Genomic DNA, 16,201 nt, shown 5'->3' on the forward strand with positions numbered 1-16,201 from the left:
TTGTTGTGCAGAAGCTTTTAATTTTAATTAGATCCCACTTATTTATTTTTGCTTTTATTTCCAGTATTCTGGGAGGTGGGTCATAGAGGATCCTGCTGTGATGTATGTCGGAGAGTGTTTTGCCTATGTTCTCCTCTAGGCGTTTTATAGTTTCTGGTCTTACGTTTAGATCTTTAATCCATTTTGAGTTTATTTTTGTGTATGGTGTTAGAAAGTGCTCTAGTTTCATTCTTTTACAAGTGGTTGACCAGTTTTCCCAGCACCACTTGTTAAAGAGATTGCCTTTAATCCATTGTATATTCTTGCCTCCTTTGTTGAAGATAAGGTATCCATAGGTGTGTGGATTTATCTCTGGGCTTTCTATTTTGTTCCATTGATCTATATTTCTGTCTTTGTGCCAGTACCATACTGTCTTGATGACTGTGGCTTTGTAGTAGAGCCTGAAGTCAGGCAGGTTGATTCCTCCAGTTCCATTCTTCTTTCTCAAGATTGCTTTGGCTATTTGAGGGTTTTTGTATTTCCATACAAATCTTGAAATTATTTGTTCTAGCTCTGTGAAAAATACCGCTGGTAGCTTGATAGGGATTGCATTGAATCTGTAGATTGCTTTGGGTAGTGTACTCATTTTCACTATATTGATTCTTCTGATCCATGAACATGGTGTATTTCTCCATCTATTAGTGTCCTCTTTGATTTCTTTCACCAGTGTTTTATAGTTTCCTATATATAGGTCTTTAGTTTCTTTTTTTAAAATAAATTTAATCATTTTAATTGAAGGCAAATTACTTTACAATATTGTAGTGGTTTTGCCATACATTGACATGAATCAGCCACGGGTGTACATGTGTTCCCCATCCTGAACCCCCCTCCCACCTCCCTCCCCATACCATCCCTCTGGGTCATCCCAGTGCACCAGCCCCAAACACCCTGTCCTTTGCATTGAACCTGGATGGCGATCCATTTCACATATGATAATATGCATGTTTCAATGCCATTCTCCTAAATCATCCCACCTTTGTTCTCTCCCACAGAGTCCGAAAGACTGTTCTATACATCTGTGTCTATTTTGCTGTCTCACATATAGGGTTATCATTACTATCTTTATAAATTTCATATATATGTGTTAGTATCCTGTGTTGATGTTTTTCTTTCTGGCTTACTTCACTCTATATAAGAGGCTCCAGTTTCATCCATATCATTAGAACTGATTCAAATGCATTCTTTTTAATGGTTATGACCAACCTAGATAGCATATTGGAAAGCAGAGACATTACTTTGCCAACAAAGGTCCGTCTAGTCAAGGCTATGATTTTTCCAGTGGTCATGTATGGATGTGAGATTTGGAATGTGAAGAAAGCTGAGCGCTGAAGAATTGATGCTTTTGAACTGTGGTGTTGGAAAAGACTCTTGAGAGTCCCTTGGACTGCAAGGAGATCCAACCAGGCCTTTCTGAAAGAGATCAGCCCTGGGATTTTTTTGGAGGGAATGATGCTGAAGCTGAAACTCCAGTACTTTGGCCACCTCATGCAAAGAGTTGACTCATTGGAAAAGACTCTGATGGTGGGAGGGATTGGGGGCAGGAGGAGAAGGGGATGACCGAGGATGAGATGGCTGGATGGCATCACTGACTCGATGGACTTGAATCTGAGTAAACTCCGGGAGCTGGTGATGGACAGGGAGGCCTGGCATGCTGCGATTCATGGGGTCCCAATGAGTCAGAAACGACTGAGCAACTGAATTGAACTGAACTGAATATTCCATTGTGTATATGTACCACAGTTTTCTCATCCATTCGTCTGCTGATGGACATCTAGGTTGCTTCCATGTACTGGCTATTACAAACCGTGCTGCAATGAACATTGGGGTACACGTGTCTCTTTCAATTCTGGTTTCCTCGGTGTGTATGCCCAGCAGTGGATTGCTGGGTCATATGGCAGCTCTATTTCCAGTTTAAGGAATCTCCACACTGTTCTCCATAGTGGCTATACTAGTTTGCATTCCCAACAACAGTGTAAGAGGGTTCCCTTTTCTCCATACCCTCTCCAGCATTTATTGTTTGTAGACTTTTGGATAGCAGCCATTCTGACTGGTGTGGAATGGTACCTCATTGTGGTTTTAATTTGCATTTCTCCAATAATGAGTGATGTTGAGCATCTTTTCATGTGTTTGTTAGCCATCTGTATGTCTTCTTTGGAGAAATGTCTGTTTAGTTCTTTGGCCCATTTTTTGATTGGGTCATTTATTTTTCTGGAATTGAGCTGCATTTCTAAGTATTTTATTCTTTTCATTGCAATGGTGAATGGAATTGTTTCCTTAATTTCTTTTTCTACTTTCTCATTATTAGTGTATAGGAATGCAAGCAATTTCTTTGTGTCGATTTTATATCCTGCAACTTTACTATATTCATTGATTAGCTCTAGTAATTTTCTGGTGGAGTCTTTAGGGTTTTCTATGTAGAGGATCATGTCATCTGCAAACAGTGAGAGTTTTACTTCTTCTTTTCCAATTTGGATTCCTTTTATTTCTTTTTCTGCTCTGATAGCTGTGGCCAAAACTTCCAAAACTATGTTGAATAGTAGTGGTGAAAGTGGGCACCCTTGTCTTGTTTCTGACTTTAGGGGAAATGCTTTCAATTTTTCTCCATTGAGGATAATGTTTGCTGTGGGTTTGTCATATATAGCTTTTATTATGTTGAGGTATGTTCCTTCTATTCATGCTTTCTGGAGAGTTTTTATCATAAATGGATGTTGAATTTTGTCAAAGGCCTTCTCTGCATCTATTGAGGTAATCATATGGCTTTTATTTTTCTATTTGTTAATGTGGTGAATTACATTAATTGATTTGCGGATGTTGAAGAATCCTTGCATCCCTGGGATAAAGCCCCCTTGGTCATGGTCTATGATCTTTTTAATGTGTTGTTGGATTCTGATTGCTAGAATTTTGTTAAGGATTTTTGCATCTATGTTCATCAGTGATATTGGCCTGTAATTTTCTTTTATGGTGGCATCTTTGTCAGGTTTTGGTATGAGGGTGATGGTGGCCTTGTAGAATGAGTTTGGAAGTTTTCCTTCCTCTGCAATTTTCTGAAAGAGTTTGAGTAGGATAGGTGTTAGCTCTTCTTAAATTTTGTGTAGAATTCAGCTGTGAAGCCGTCTGGACCTGGGCTTTTGTTTGCTGGAAGATTTCTGATTACAGTTTCAATTTCCGTGCTTGTGATGGGTCTGTTAAGATTTTCTATTTCTTCCTGGTTCAGTTTTGGAAAGTTGTACTTTTCTAAGAATTTGTCCATTTCTTCCACGTTGTCCATTTCATTGGCATATAATTGCTGATAGTAGTCTCTTATGATTCTTTGTATTTCTATGTTGTCTGTTGTGATCTCTCGATTTTCATTTCTAATTTTATTGAGTTGATTTTTTCCCTTTATTTCTTGATGAGTCTGGCTAATGGTTTGTCAATTATATTTATCCTCTCAAAGAACCAGCTTTTGGCTTTGTTGATTTTTGCTATGGTCTCTTTTGTTTCTTTTGCATTTATTTCTGCCCTAATTTTTAAGATGTCTTTCCTTCTACTAACCCTGGGGTTCTCCATTTCTTCCTTTTCTAGTTGCTTTAGGTGTAGAGTTAGGTTATTTATTTGACTTTTTTCTTGTTTCTTGATGTATGCCTGTATTGCTATGAACTTTCCCCTTAGCACTGCTTTTATAGTGTCCCACAGGTTTTGGGTTGTTGTGTTTTCATTTTCATTAGTTTCTATGCATATTTTGATTTCTGTTTTGATTTCTTCTATGATTTGTTGGTTATTCAGAAGCATGTTGTTCAGCCTCCATATAATAGTTTTTCTCCTATAATTGAGATCTAATCTTAATGCATTATGGTCAGAAAAGATGCTTGGAATGATTTCAATTTTTTTGAATTTATCAAGGCTAGATTTATGGCCCAGGATGTGATCTATCCTGGAGAAGGTTCCGTGAGCACTTTTGAGAAAGGTGAAATTCATTGTTTTGGGGTGAAATGTCCTATAGATATCAATTAGGTCTAATTGGTCTATTGTATCATTTAAAGTTTGTGTTTCTTTGTTAATTTTCTGTTTAGTTGATCTATCCATAGGTGTGAGTGGGGTATTAAAGTCTCCCACTATTATTATGTTATTGTTAATTTCCCCTTTCATACTTGTTAGCATTTGTCTTACATATTGCAGTGCTCCTATGTTGGGTGCATATATATTTATAATTGTTATATCTTCTTCTTGGATTGATCCTTTGATCATTCTGTAGTGGCCTTCTTTGTCTCTTTTCACAGCCTTTGTTTTGAAGTCTATTTTATCTGATATGAGTATTGCTACTCCTGCTTTCTTTTGGTCTCTATTTGCATGGAATATCTTTTTCCAGCCCTTCACTTTCAATCTGTATGTGTGCCTTGTTTCGAGGTGGGTCTCTTGTAGACAACATATATAGGGGTCTTGTTTCTGTATCCATTCAGCCAATCTTTGTCTTTTGATTGGGGCTTTCAACCCATTTATGTTTAAGGGAATTATTGATAAGTATGATCCCATTGCCATTTACTTTATTGTTTTGGGTTCGGGTTTATATGCCCTTTTTGTGTTTCCTGTTTAGAGAATATCCTTTAGCATTTGTTGGAGAGCTGGTTTGGTGGTGCTGAATTCTATCAGCTTTGCTTGTCTGTAAAGCTTTTGATTTCTCCTTCATATTTGAATGAGATCCTTGCTGAGTACAGTAATCTGGGCTGTAGGTTATTTTCTTTCATCACTTTAAGTATGTCTTGCCATTCCCTCCTGGTCTCAAGAGTTTCTATTAAAAGATCAGCTGTTATCCTTAGGGGAATCCCCTTTTCCCTTGCTGCTTTTAATATTTGTTCTTTGTGTTTGATCTTTGTTAATTTAATTAATATGTGTCTTGGGGTGTTTCGCCTTGGGTTTATCCTGTTTGGGACTCTCTGGGTTTCTTGGACTTGGGTGATTATTTCCTTCCCCATTTTAGGGAAGTTTTCAACGATTATCTCCTCAAGTATTTCTCATGGTCTTTCTTTTTGTCTTCTTCTGGGACTCCTATAATTTGAATGTTTGAGCATTTTATATTGTTCTGGAAGTCTCTGTGATAGGACAGATAGTCTTAAAACAGGAAATTCTGTTTCTACAGCAACCAACTCAAAAATGTCATGAAGCCTCACTGGCCTTCTGTTAAATATTCTATGCATTGTAGTTCTATCATGCAAACAAAGCAAAACATGTAATATGATGGACTTAGCACAGTACTGTTGTATGTTTATCATTCAGTAATAATTATTATTGGGCTTCTATATTTATTGGCTGGTTTACAATGTTGTGTTAGTTTCTACTGTACAGCAAAGTGAATCAGCTGTAAGTATACATATAGCCCCTCTTTTTCTGGATTTCCTTCCTGTCTAAGCCGCCACAGAGCATTGAGCAGGGTTCCCTGTACTGTGCAGTAGTTTCTCATTTGTTATCTATTTTATACATGTCTGTGTGTCAAAGTTGTTTAGTCATGTCCAAGTCATGGACTGTAGCCCACCAGACCCCTCTGCCCATGGAATTCTCCAGACAATAATACTGGAGTGAGTTGACATTCTCTTCTCCATGGGATCTTCCTGACCCAAGGAATCAAACCTGGGTCTCCTGCATTGCAGGCAGATTTTTTATCATGTGAGCCACTAGGGAAGCCAGAGTGGTGTATATATGTCATTTCAAGTCTGCCTGTTCATCCCGCACTCCTTTTCTCCTTTGGTATCCATGTTTGTTCTCTACCTCTGTGTCCCTGTTTATATTTTGCAAATAGGTTCATCTTGATTACTGTAGCTTTGTATGGGTTTTTGAAAGAGGGTAGTGAAAGTTCCCCAACTTTTTTCTTTGTGGTGAGGTTGTTTTGTTTCTGCTGGATCTCTCACGTTCTTATATGAATTTAAAGATCAATTTGTCAATGTCTGCAAGAAATGCCATTTGAAATTGCCGTAGTAGTTTAATTGAATATATAGTTTAACTGGGTGAGTGTGATCATCTTCATCCAGTCAACATCCTATTTTGCAATTTCTATTATCTTTTAAAACAAATGTAGAGCCCTCAATCAATGCCACAGAAATAGTCGATATTCCATCACAGTCCTGCATATTTACTTATACAAAGGAAAAAAAAAAAAATCCTGTCTCATCATACCAAGAAAAATAACATCAGATTCTTTAGAAACAAATCTTGAATCAAATGTCAAAACACAAAATGGTCCTTAAATAAAATGTTCAATTGCTCAGGCCAAATTACCACCAAACAAGTCAACAGCGACTTCACAGGTTTTCTCTTTCCAATAGAAAAATGGTCATGTGTGTGATTTTCATTAGTTCAGTTAAAGAGTGCTTTCAAATGAATTTTCTCATAAAAAAAAAGTTTTCTCCAAAAATAAAATTGGATCATGTACTTCTGGCAAGTTATGAGGGCTATAGTTGATATCTTTCAAGTTTCTACACATCCAGGACACAATTTTTTTGTTTTATTTTCAAATACACAAATATAATAAGTGCCTAAAAATATATTTAAAGTATTTTGCAACATAAGTACTGCATGCCATATAGAACAAATACTGAATATATTTGAGGAAACTTGTAATTATTGCTTCTTTCTCTTCTAAATCTCCATGGGTAGAAGGTATATTCTTTTTAACTACCCTGAGTCTTTTCTGTAAAGAAAAATATTAAGGACATTAAAAACTAAAAGAAAATAATGGAGGTGCATTTGCTTACTTTTGTCATCTCCCCCCTCCCCCAATAATGCCCCAGAGCAGAAAAATCCACTATTTGCACCAATGTTGCTTGAGGGGAAAACTTTGCTTAGGAGTTGCTTAGAAATAATTTTGAGTGTATTCCAATATAAAAACAGCTGGTTGCTTGAATGTCCAAAGTTTTTTTTTTTAAACCATAAAGCAAGGCAGCATAGTCTTGAGCCTAGAAAATTATCATAGCAGATGTCAAAATCCTCAGTAATTTCCCCATGAAGCATCTAATATAGATCAACATGGTTTCCTGGTGAACCTGCCAGGATACATTAGGAACAAAGTGTACCCCACAGCTACCTAAACCAATTAACATGCTGTATGGAATTATTTGATAGAAACCAATTACATTTTGTTAAGTTTCAGCCAAAGATAATAATTTTAGTTTTAGAAGAATTCACATGAAGCCATTTTTTTTTGAAACCATAATTAAATAGCACACCTAATTGCCTACTGAGGACATGTTTTGCTGGTGATAATGCAACCAAATTATCAGGGTTTAGACCTATCAGGGGATTCTTCTGATTATTCAAGTGTTATTCAGAGGCAGTTTTAACGAATTCATTAAGAAAAAATGCTTGTTTCATAGGAACACTGAATAGATATGTGGTGAATGACTCAGTTCAGTCACTCAGTCATGTCTGACTCTTTGTGACCCCATGAACTGCAGCACGCCAGGCCTCCCTGTCCATCACTAACTCTAGGAGTCCACCCAAATCCATGTCCATTGAGTAGGTCATGCCATCCAACCATCTCATCCACTGTCATGCCCTTCTCCTCCTGCCCTCAATCTTTCTCAGCATCAGGGTCTTTTCAAATGAGTCAGCTTTTTGCATCAGGTGGCCAAAGTATTGGAGTTGCAGCTTCAACATCAGTCCTTCCAATGAACACCCAGGACTGATCTCCTTTAGGATGGACTGGTTGGATCTCCTTGCAGTCCAAGGGACTCTCAAGAGTCTTCTCCAACACCACAGTTCAACAGCATCAATTCTTCAGCACTCAGCTTTCTTTATAGTCCAACTCTCATGTGCATAATTGATCTCTAGTTCCTCTGCCTTTTCTAAAACCAGCTTGAACATCTGGAAGTTCACAGTTCACGTGTGAACTAACACATTAGCTCATACGTGTTGAACTAATGAATGACTAACACAATGAATAAATGCACATCCACAGATTTTATATATATATATATATATATATATATATATATATATATATATATATATACACAAAGTCATTACATCACCTGTCTCTACCCACAAAGTCAGATACCCATTAATGGAGAATTTGTGGTCCTCAACATTTGCATCATTCCTGTTAACATGCTACTGCTCTTGTGAGACTTCTATGATGGTTTCCATTTAAGACATAATTTTTAAAAGAAAAAAAGAATTTTCCATGCATTTTGGGAAGTGGTGATTAGAGGGCTGGGGTTCTGGAGTTAGGTGGACATAGCTGAATCTTTTGTTTGTTTGTTTTTGGCTGTGCTGGGTCTTCACGGATGCTTGCAAGCTTTTTCTAGTTGTGGAGAGCAGGGGCTTTCTTCGTTGCAGTGTACTGGCTTCTCACTACAGTAGCTTCTCTTGTTGCAGAGCATGGACTAAAGTGTGCATGGGCTCAGCAACTGTGGCATGAGGGCTTAACTGCTTCTCAGACCAGGGACTGAACCCATGTCCCCTGCATTGGCAGGTGGACTTTTAACCACTAGCCCACCAGGGGAGTCCTATAGTTGAATCTTGATTCCACAATAAAAGAGCTGTTTGTCCTTGGCCAAGTTAATCAACCTGTCTGAGCCTACAGTCATCAACCATAAATTGAGAATAGTGTTAATACTCAACCTCAAAGCTGTCATCAGAACTATTAATAAATGAAATCATGCCTGCAAATCACTTAGCACTGGATCTTGCACAATCAAATATTCAGTTGAGCTTAGATATTAATTTTAGCACACTTCTTATTGTTTCTTGCAGTGCCTTATTTTGGTAAATGTTTTGTCATCAAGACAAACGTATTTTTGTTACAGAGGATAAATTTAAGTTTCATCGGTTATGAACACTGATCTAACATAGTGTAAACACTGAACAATTTTTTGAGATATGATACGCTAAAACTGTATTTTTCTTTCCTCTTGCTTCAAACCATTGTCAAATTATTGTAAATTTAATTTGTTCCTGGCTATTTATCCATCTGGCATTTTATTTCTCTCCCTTGCATTGTGTTGAATGAATGGTCATATTAAGCTAGGCTCTTAGGAATTATGCATGCAAATGTTTGACTTGCATTAGCAAAATGAATGATTTTGATTCCATATTGCTTTGATAATAAAACAAAACAAAAACCCTAACATTATTATGAATAACTACTTTGGGAAAAACAAATGCTATGTTTTATCAGAATTGAAATGATAAGTAAAAATGTTTTAATGGTTATTATATTATCATAAAGCCAACCAAATGTAAATATTTTAATAATAGAAGCTATAATTAAGGCTATGTATTTCAGCTCTTTAATTATATCTGATAGAGTAGCAAACCTGGGAGCATGTCTGCCTGTGTACAAAGCCCATGTACTTTGCTTTTTTTCTGAAGCCTTTGCAGAATTATGTGTTTTGCTAAATTATTAAATTAAAAGATAGAATCAAACATCAGTTATCCAAATGCTAAGATTTGAACATTTTTGTCCACTCCACATTAACAAGTTGAAGCTATAACCCTGCAGGGAGATGGTGTTAGGAGTTGAGGCCTTTGGGAGGTGATTAGGTCATGAGGTGGGGCCCCTTTAATAAGATTAGTGCCCTTAGAAGAGACCCCAGAGAGTTTCCTCTTCTCCTTTCACCATGTGTGGACAAGACCAGAAAGAGGGCCCTCATCCAATCATGTTGGCATCCTGATCTCAGACTCCAGCCTCCAAAGCTGTGAGGAAAAATGTCTTTTGTTGATCAATGCTCCAGTCTATGGTACTTTGTTCCAGCAGCCCCAGTGATCTAAGGTACCAAATGTCAGAGATTTGACATGTTATGAATAGTTTTATTGTCTCTCACCATTATAATATTTTATATCTTTCAAATAGTCTTTTCAATTTTTATTTATGTCTCACAACAATTATTTTAGATGTATTGGAATAATCATCCTATCACTCTTTAGTAGCAAATTAAAGAGAAGGCTCTGAATTAATAGAAATTACAGGGCTTCCATGGTGGTTCAGTGATAAAGATCTTCTTGCCAACATGGGAGACATGGGCTTGAACCCTGATCTGGGAAGATTCCCTCATGCCACAGAGCAACCAGGCTCGTGTGTCACAACTATTGAACCTGTGCTCTAGGGCCAGGGAGCCACAACTACTGAACACTACTACTGGAACTTGCACACTCTAGAGCCCATGCTCCACAGGAAGAGAAGCCACTGCAAGGAGAGGCTGTGCACCACAACTAGAGAGTAGCCCCCACTTGCCATAACTAGAGAAAAGCCACAAGGCAGTGAAGACCCACCGCCAAAGATGGAAACAGACACGAAATACATAAATAAACTACAGGCCTACCTGGTTTGTGAGTCCATCTGCCTGACTTCCACATTATATCATGCTGCCTCTCATATATTTGTTGAAAACCTTTTTATTGAAATGTGTTTAAAATACATCACACATTCTTGCAAGGCACAGTCACATAATTAACCTATGGTTAATGATGTAAGCATCATTGTTATTAGAACATTGGAGCAATGCAATGACAATAAAGGGACTCTGAGTTGTGATTACCTACCAACACTTAAAGGAATAATAATCACTACTCAATTGATAACATCAGAACTTAACAGATTGATCCATCCTCTCATTACAGAGCCTTAATTTCTATTTTATAAAAATTACCAAATCTCTCTCTTCAGGCCTAATGGTTCCCCTAAAGCCCACAAATATGTATAGTTCAGTTCAGTTGCTCAGTTGTGCCCAACTCTTTGCAACCCCATGAACCGCAGCATGCCAGGCCTCCCTGTCCATCACCAAGTCCTGGAGTTTATCCAAACTCACATCCATTGAGTCGGTGATGCCATCCAACCATCTCATCCACTGTCATGCCCTTCTCTTCCTGCCCTCAAATTTTCCCAGCATCAGGGTCTTTTCAAATGAGTCAGCTCTTTGCATCAGGAGCCCAAAGTATTAGAGTTTCAGCTTCAACATCAGTCTTTCCAACGAACACCCAGGACTGATCTCCTTTAGAATGGACTTGCTGGATCTCTTTGCAGTCCAAGGGACTCTCAAGAGTCTTCTCCAACACCACAATTCAAAAGCATCAATTCTTCAGTGCTCAACTTTCTTTATAGTCCAACTCTCACATCCATACATGACTACTGTTAAAACCATAGCCTTGACCTTTGTTGGCAAAGTAATGTCTCTGCTTTATAATATGCTGTCTAGGTTGATCATAACTTTCCTTCCAAGGAGTAAGCGTCTTTTAATTTTATGACTGCAGTCACCATCTGCAGTCATTTTGGAGCCCCAAAAAATAAAGTCAGCCACTGTTTCCCCATCTATTTCCCATGAAGTGATAGGACCAGATGCCATGATCTTAGTTTTCTGAATGTTGAGCTTTAAGCCAACTTTTTCACTCTCCCCTTTCACTTTCATCAAGAGGCTCTTTAGTTCTTCTTCACTTTGTGCCATAAGGGTGGTGTCATCTGCATATCTGAGGTTATTGATATTTCTCCCAGCAATCTTGATTCCAGCTTGTGCTTCATCCAGCTCAGCATTTTTCATGATGTACTCTGCATATAAGTTAAATAAGCAAGGTAACAATACAGCCTTGATGTACAAATAAAATTTCTATGTATTTCACGGGGACCCTATCTCAAATTTCCAAACTGAAATAATTTTTATATTCTATTATCAAAAGCCTGATTTAGTTTTGTAGTGCCTAAGCTAATGTCAGCTTCTCTGGTGGCTCAGTGGTAAAGTCTCCAATTCAGGAGACACAGGTTTGATCCCTGGTCCTGGAAGATCTACTGGAGAAAAAAATGACAACCCATTCCCTTATTCTTGCCTGCAGAATCTCATGAACAGAGGAACCTGGTGGGCTCCAGTCCATGGGCTGGCAAAGAGTCAGAAACAATTGAGTGACTAACACTTTCACTCTCAATAAATGATGGGAAAGTTTCTAGGTCATCTCAGCCAACTTGGGATCCCCTTGGTAACATCAGGGGCTTACAGCCCTCTGGGTTTGAGCACAAAGTCTGGGCAGTGGGGATGAAAACAGAGGAGAGGGGTCCAGTGACTGCTAGAAGAAGACAAGTGGTCATTGGGCATCAGCTGCTTGAACTAATATCTGATCATGTGGACACTTGTAAGCTATGGATATTGGGGTTCTACTTGCCTAATCAATGTGCTGGCCCTTCCTTTCTGGTCCCCCATGAAAGGATTTTATCTTAAGTACATTTGCAACCTTCTTGGGTTACCAGGAAACATGTGACAGCTTGCCTGTGACAATTTATATCTAAGAGACTTGGGTCCTTCTGCCTACTGTGCAGGTGCATGCACAGGTAAGTTTATTATAGCTCTCCTGTGTGCTGGAGAATGCAATAAAAAGTGAGCCATCTCATAATCAACAACCAGGTCTGATCTACATTGCCTGTGTCTGTATCTACATCTGTATCTCCTGACCCAGGACCTTGACTCTTGATCCTTTAGATCTCTTGGAGATCTACACCTTTAGCCTTCCTTTTGGGATTTGCTAGAGGGCAGGCATGGCAGAGAAAGCACCAGGCACTTCTCAGCCATCCGTCAAAGTCTAGGTCAATAGAAGGCATGCTTTCTTTAAAAGGCCTGCTGATAAGTATTTTCAGCTTCACAGACCATAGAGTGCCTGGCACTACCAAGGAAGTCATGGGCAATATGTAAAGGAATAAAGTTTTCCAGTAAAACTTTATTTACAAAAATAACCTGCAGGCTGGGTTTGACCCTCAAGCAGTCATGTGCTAGTTTCTGGGCCCCTGGAAGGCTCTGCTTTATCCTTCATCCTTCTCTGAGACAAAGCAGGTTTGGGTGTGCTCTCCCAAACCTGGGCTTCCTCTGTGTTTCAGTGGTAAAGAATCTGCCTGCTATTGCAGGAGACACAGTAGATGTGTGTTTGATACCTGCATTAGGAATTTCCCCTGGAGGCAGAAATGGCAACTCACCCCAGTATTCCTTCTATGGAGATCCCATGGACAGAGGAGCTTGGTGGGCTTCAGTCCATGGGGTTAAAAAAGTTGGACATGACAGAGTGACCGAGCAAGCATGCACTGCGCCGCTCCCAAACTTTATATCTGAATCTTAACTTTTGAAATTTAAAACAACAACAACTAAGATCATGGGTCCTGTGTCCTTCCTTGTCCTATCATCACAGGCTTCCCTGAGGTCTGAGTGTATGTGGCTGACAACAGAGCAGAAGGGCAAACATGACAGGCCTGAGTAAGAAAAAAGCCCGTGGGATTGTCTATCAAAGGTTCCCCGATGTACTACTTTCATCTGCATGCTCTTTTCCTCTCTTTCTTTCTTTTTTTTTTTGGAAATGTCTTTATGTGATGGATTCAGCTTTGCATTTTGGACTGTGTGTTTTTGGCCCCTCTCCAGACCCTTAAGGGAAACATTTGGAGTCAATCTCATCCTCTGATGCAGTGCTGAATAAGAAAGTGTTCCCAGTCTAAGTCAGAGCCAACTACATAATTGAATCTCATCCAGATTGCATCAAATATCCTGATAGAGAATAATAGTGACAAGTTTGTTTATGGAGTGTTTCTCAGGGTTGTTTTATAAACTGCTGCTGTGGATGTGTCTCACTAATCCTAAAAATATCCCCATGCTAAATTCCAACTTTTTTTGTTGTTGTCAATATATTATTTTAAGAAATCAAAATGCTTGTGCCATCATCATATCATCACTATTTATTCCATCTGTGGAATAAATATCAAGTCCATGTTCATGGAGATTATATACTATCAATTTTAGTAGCAATCACAGATGATATACGTGTAATATCCTCAATTATACATCTCTGAAATCATGCCTAAATCACATGAATTTGAGCAAACTCCAGGAGAGAGTGAAGGACAGGGAAATCTGGTATGCTGCAGTCCAGGGATCGCAAAGAGTGAGACACGACTTAGGGACTAAGCAACAACAACATTCGTTTGCTATATGATAATTTACCAATGACTCAAAACATATCGATGACTTATCTCCCTGTGGTTTTGAGCCAAGAAAAAGAGCAAAGGAAGTTTTCCATTTTCTCTTTATTTCCCCAGAGTAGTTACTCATTTTCTCCTGAGGAACTAACAGTAAAGGAAATTGTCTGAATCAGCACTAACACTCTGAGCTATTTGATATTTGGAACTTTTTTACTTACCTCTGATTTTCCCAATACTTAGAAGCTGTGCAGCCAATCTAATCACATGGATCACAGCCTTGTCTAACTCAATGAAACTATGAGCCATGCCGTGTAGGGCCACCCAAGACGGATGGGTCATGGTGGAGAGTTCTGACAAAATGTGGTCCACTGGAGAAGGGAACAGCAAACCACTTCAGTATTCTTGCCTTGAGAACCCCATGAACAGTATGAAAGGCAAAAAGATAGGACACTGAAAGATGAACTCCCCAGGTTGGCAGGTGCCCGATATGCTACTGGAGATTAGTGGAGATAGCTCCAGAAAGAATGAAGTGATGGACCCAAAGCAAAAACAACACCCAGTTGTGGATGTGACCGGTGATGGAAGCAAGGTCCAATGCTGTAAAGAACAATATTGCATAGGAACCTGGAACGTTAGGTCCATCAGTACAGTTCAGTTCAGCTCAGTCACTCAGTTGTGTCTGACTCTTTGTGGCCCCATGAATCTCAGCACGCCAGGCATCCCTGTCCATCACCAACTCCCATGGTTCACCCAAACTCATGTGCATCTAGTTGGTGATGCCATCCAGCCATCTCATTCTCTGTTGTCCCTTTCTCCTCCTGCCCCCAATCCCTCCCAGCATCAGGGTCTTTTCCAATGAATCAACTCTTATGAAGTGGACAAAGTATTGGAGTTTCAGCCTTAGCATCAGTCCTTCCAATGAACACCCAGTTCTTTAGGATGGACTGGTTGGATTTCCTTGCAGTCCAAGGGACTCTCAAGAGTCTTCTCCAGCACCAGTTCAAAAGCATCAATTCTTCATGCTCAGCTTTCTTCACAGTCCAACTCTCACATCTATACATGACCACTGGAAAAACCATAGCCTTGACTAGACAGACCTTTGTTGGTAAAGTAATATCTCTGCTTTTTAATATGCTATCTAGGTTGGTCATAACTTTCCTTCCTAGGAGTAAACGTCTTTTAATTTCATGGCTGCAATCACCATCTGCAGTGATTTTGGAGCCCCTTGAAATAAAGTCTGACACTGTTTCCCCATCTATTTCCCATGAAGTGATGGGACCAGATGCCATGATCTTAGTTTTCTGAATGTTGAGCTTTAAGACAACTTTTTCACTCTCTTTTTTCACTTTCATCAAGAAGCTTTTTAGTTCCTCTTCACTTTCTGCCATAAGGGTGGTGTTATTGATATTTCTCCCAACAATCTTGATTCCAGCTTGTGCTTCTTCCAGGAAAAGGTCAGTTTTCATTCCAATTCAAGAGAAAGGCAATGCCAAAGAATGCTCAAACTACCGCACAATTGCACTCATCTCACAAGCTAGTAAAGTAATGCTCAAAATTCTCCAAGCCAGGCTTCAGCAGTACATGAACCGTGAACTTCCAGATGTTCAAGCTGGTTTTAGAAAAGGCAAAGGAACCAGAGATCAAATTGCCAACATCCGCTGGATCATTGAAAAAGCAAGAGAGTTCCAGAAAGACATCTATTTCTGCTTTATTGACTATGCCAAAGGCTTTGACTGTGTGGATCACAATCAACTGTGGAAAATTCTGAAAGAGATGGGAATACCAGACCACCTGACCTGCCTCTTGAGAAATCTGTATGCAGGTCAGGAAGCAACAGTTAGAACTGGACATACAACAGAATGGTTCCAAATAGGAAAAGGAGTACATCAAGGCTATATATTGTCACCCTGCTTATTTAACTTATATGCAAGAATCAAGGTAAATTGGTGGTTAAACAGGAGATGGCAAGAGTGAATGTTGATTTTTAGGAATCAGCCAAATAAAATGGACTGGAACGGGTGAATTTAACTCAGATGACCATTGTATATACTACTGTGGGCAAGAATCTTTCGAAGAAATAGAGTAGCCATCATAGTCAACCAAAGAGTCCAAAATCTCAAAAATGACAGAATGATCTCTGTTCGTTTCCAAGGCAAATCATTCACTATCACGGTAATCCAAGTCTATGCCCCAACCAGTTATGCTGAAAAAGCTGAAGTTGAACAGTGCTATGAAGACCTACAAGAACTTTTA

Source organism: Capricornis sumatraensis, chromosome 21 (genome assembly GCF_032405125.1).
Source record: "Capricornis sumatraensis isolate serow.1 chromosome 21, serow.2, whole genome shotgun sequence".
NCBI classification, from domain to species: domain Eukaryota; kingdom Metazoa; phylum Chordata; class Mammalia; order Artiodactyla; family Bovidae; genus Capricornis; species Capricornis sumatraensis.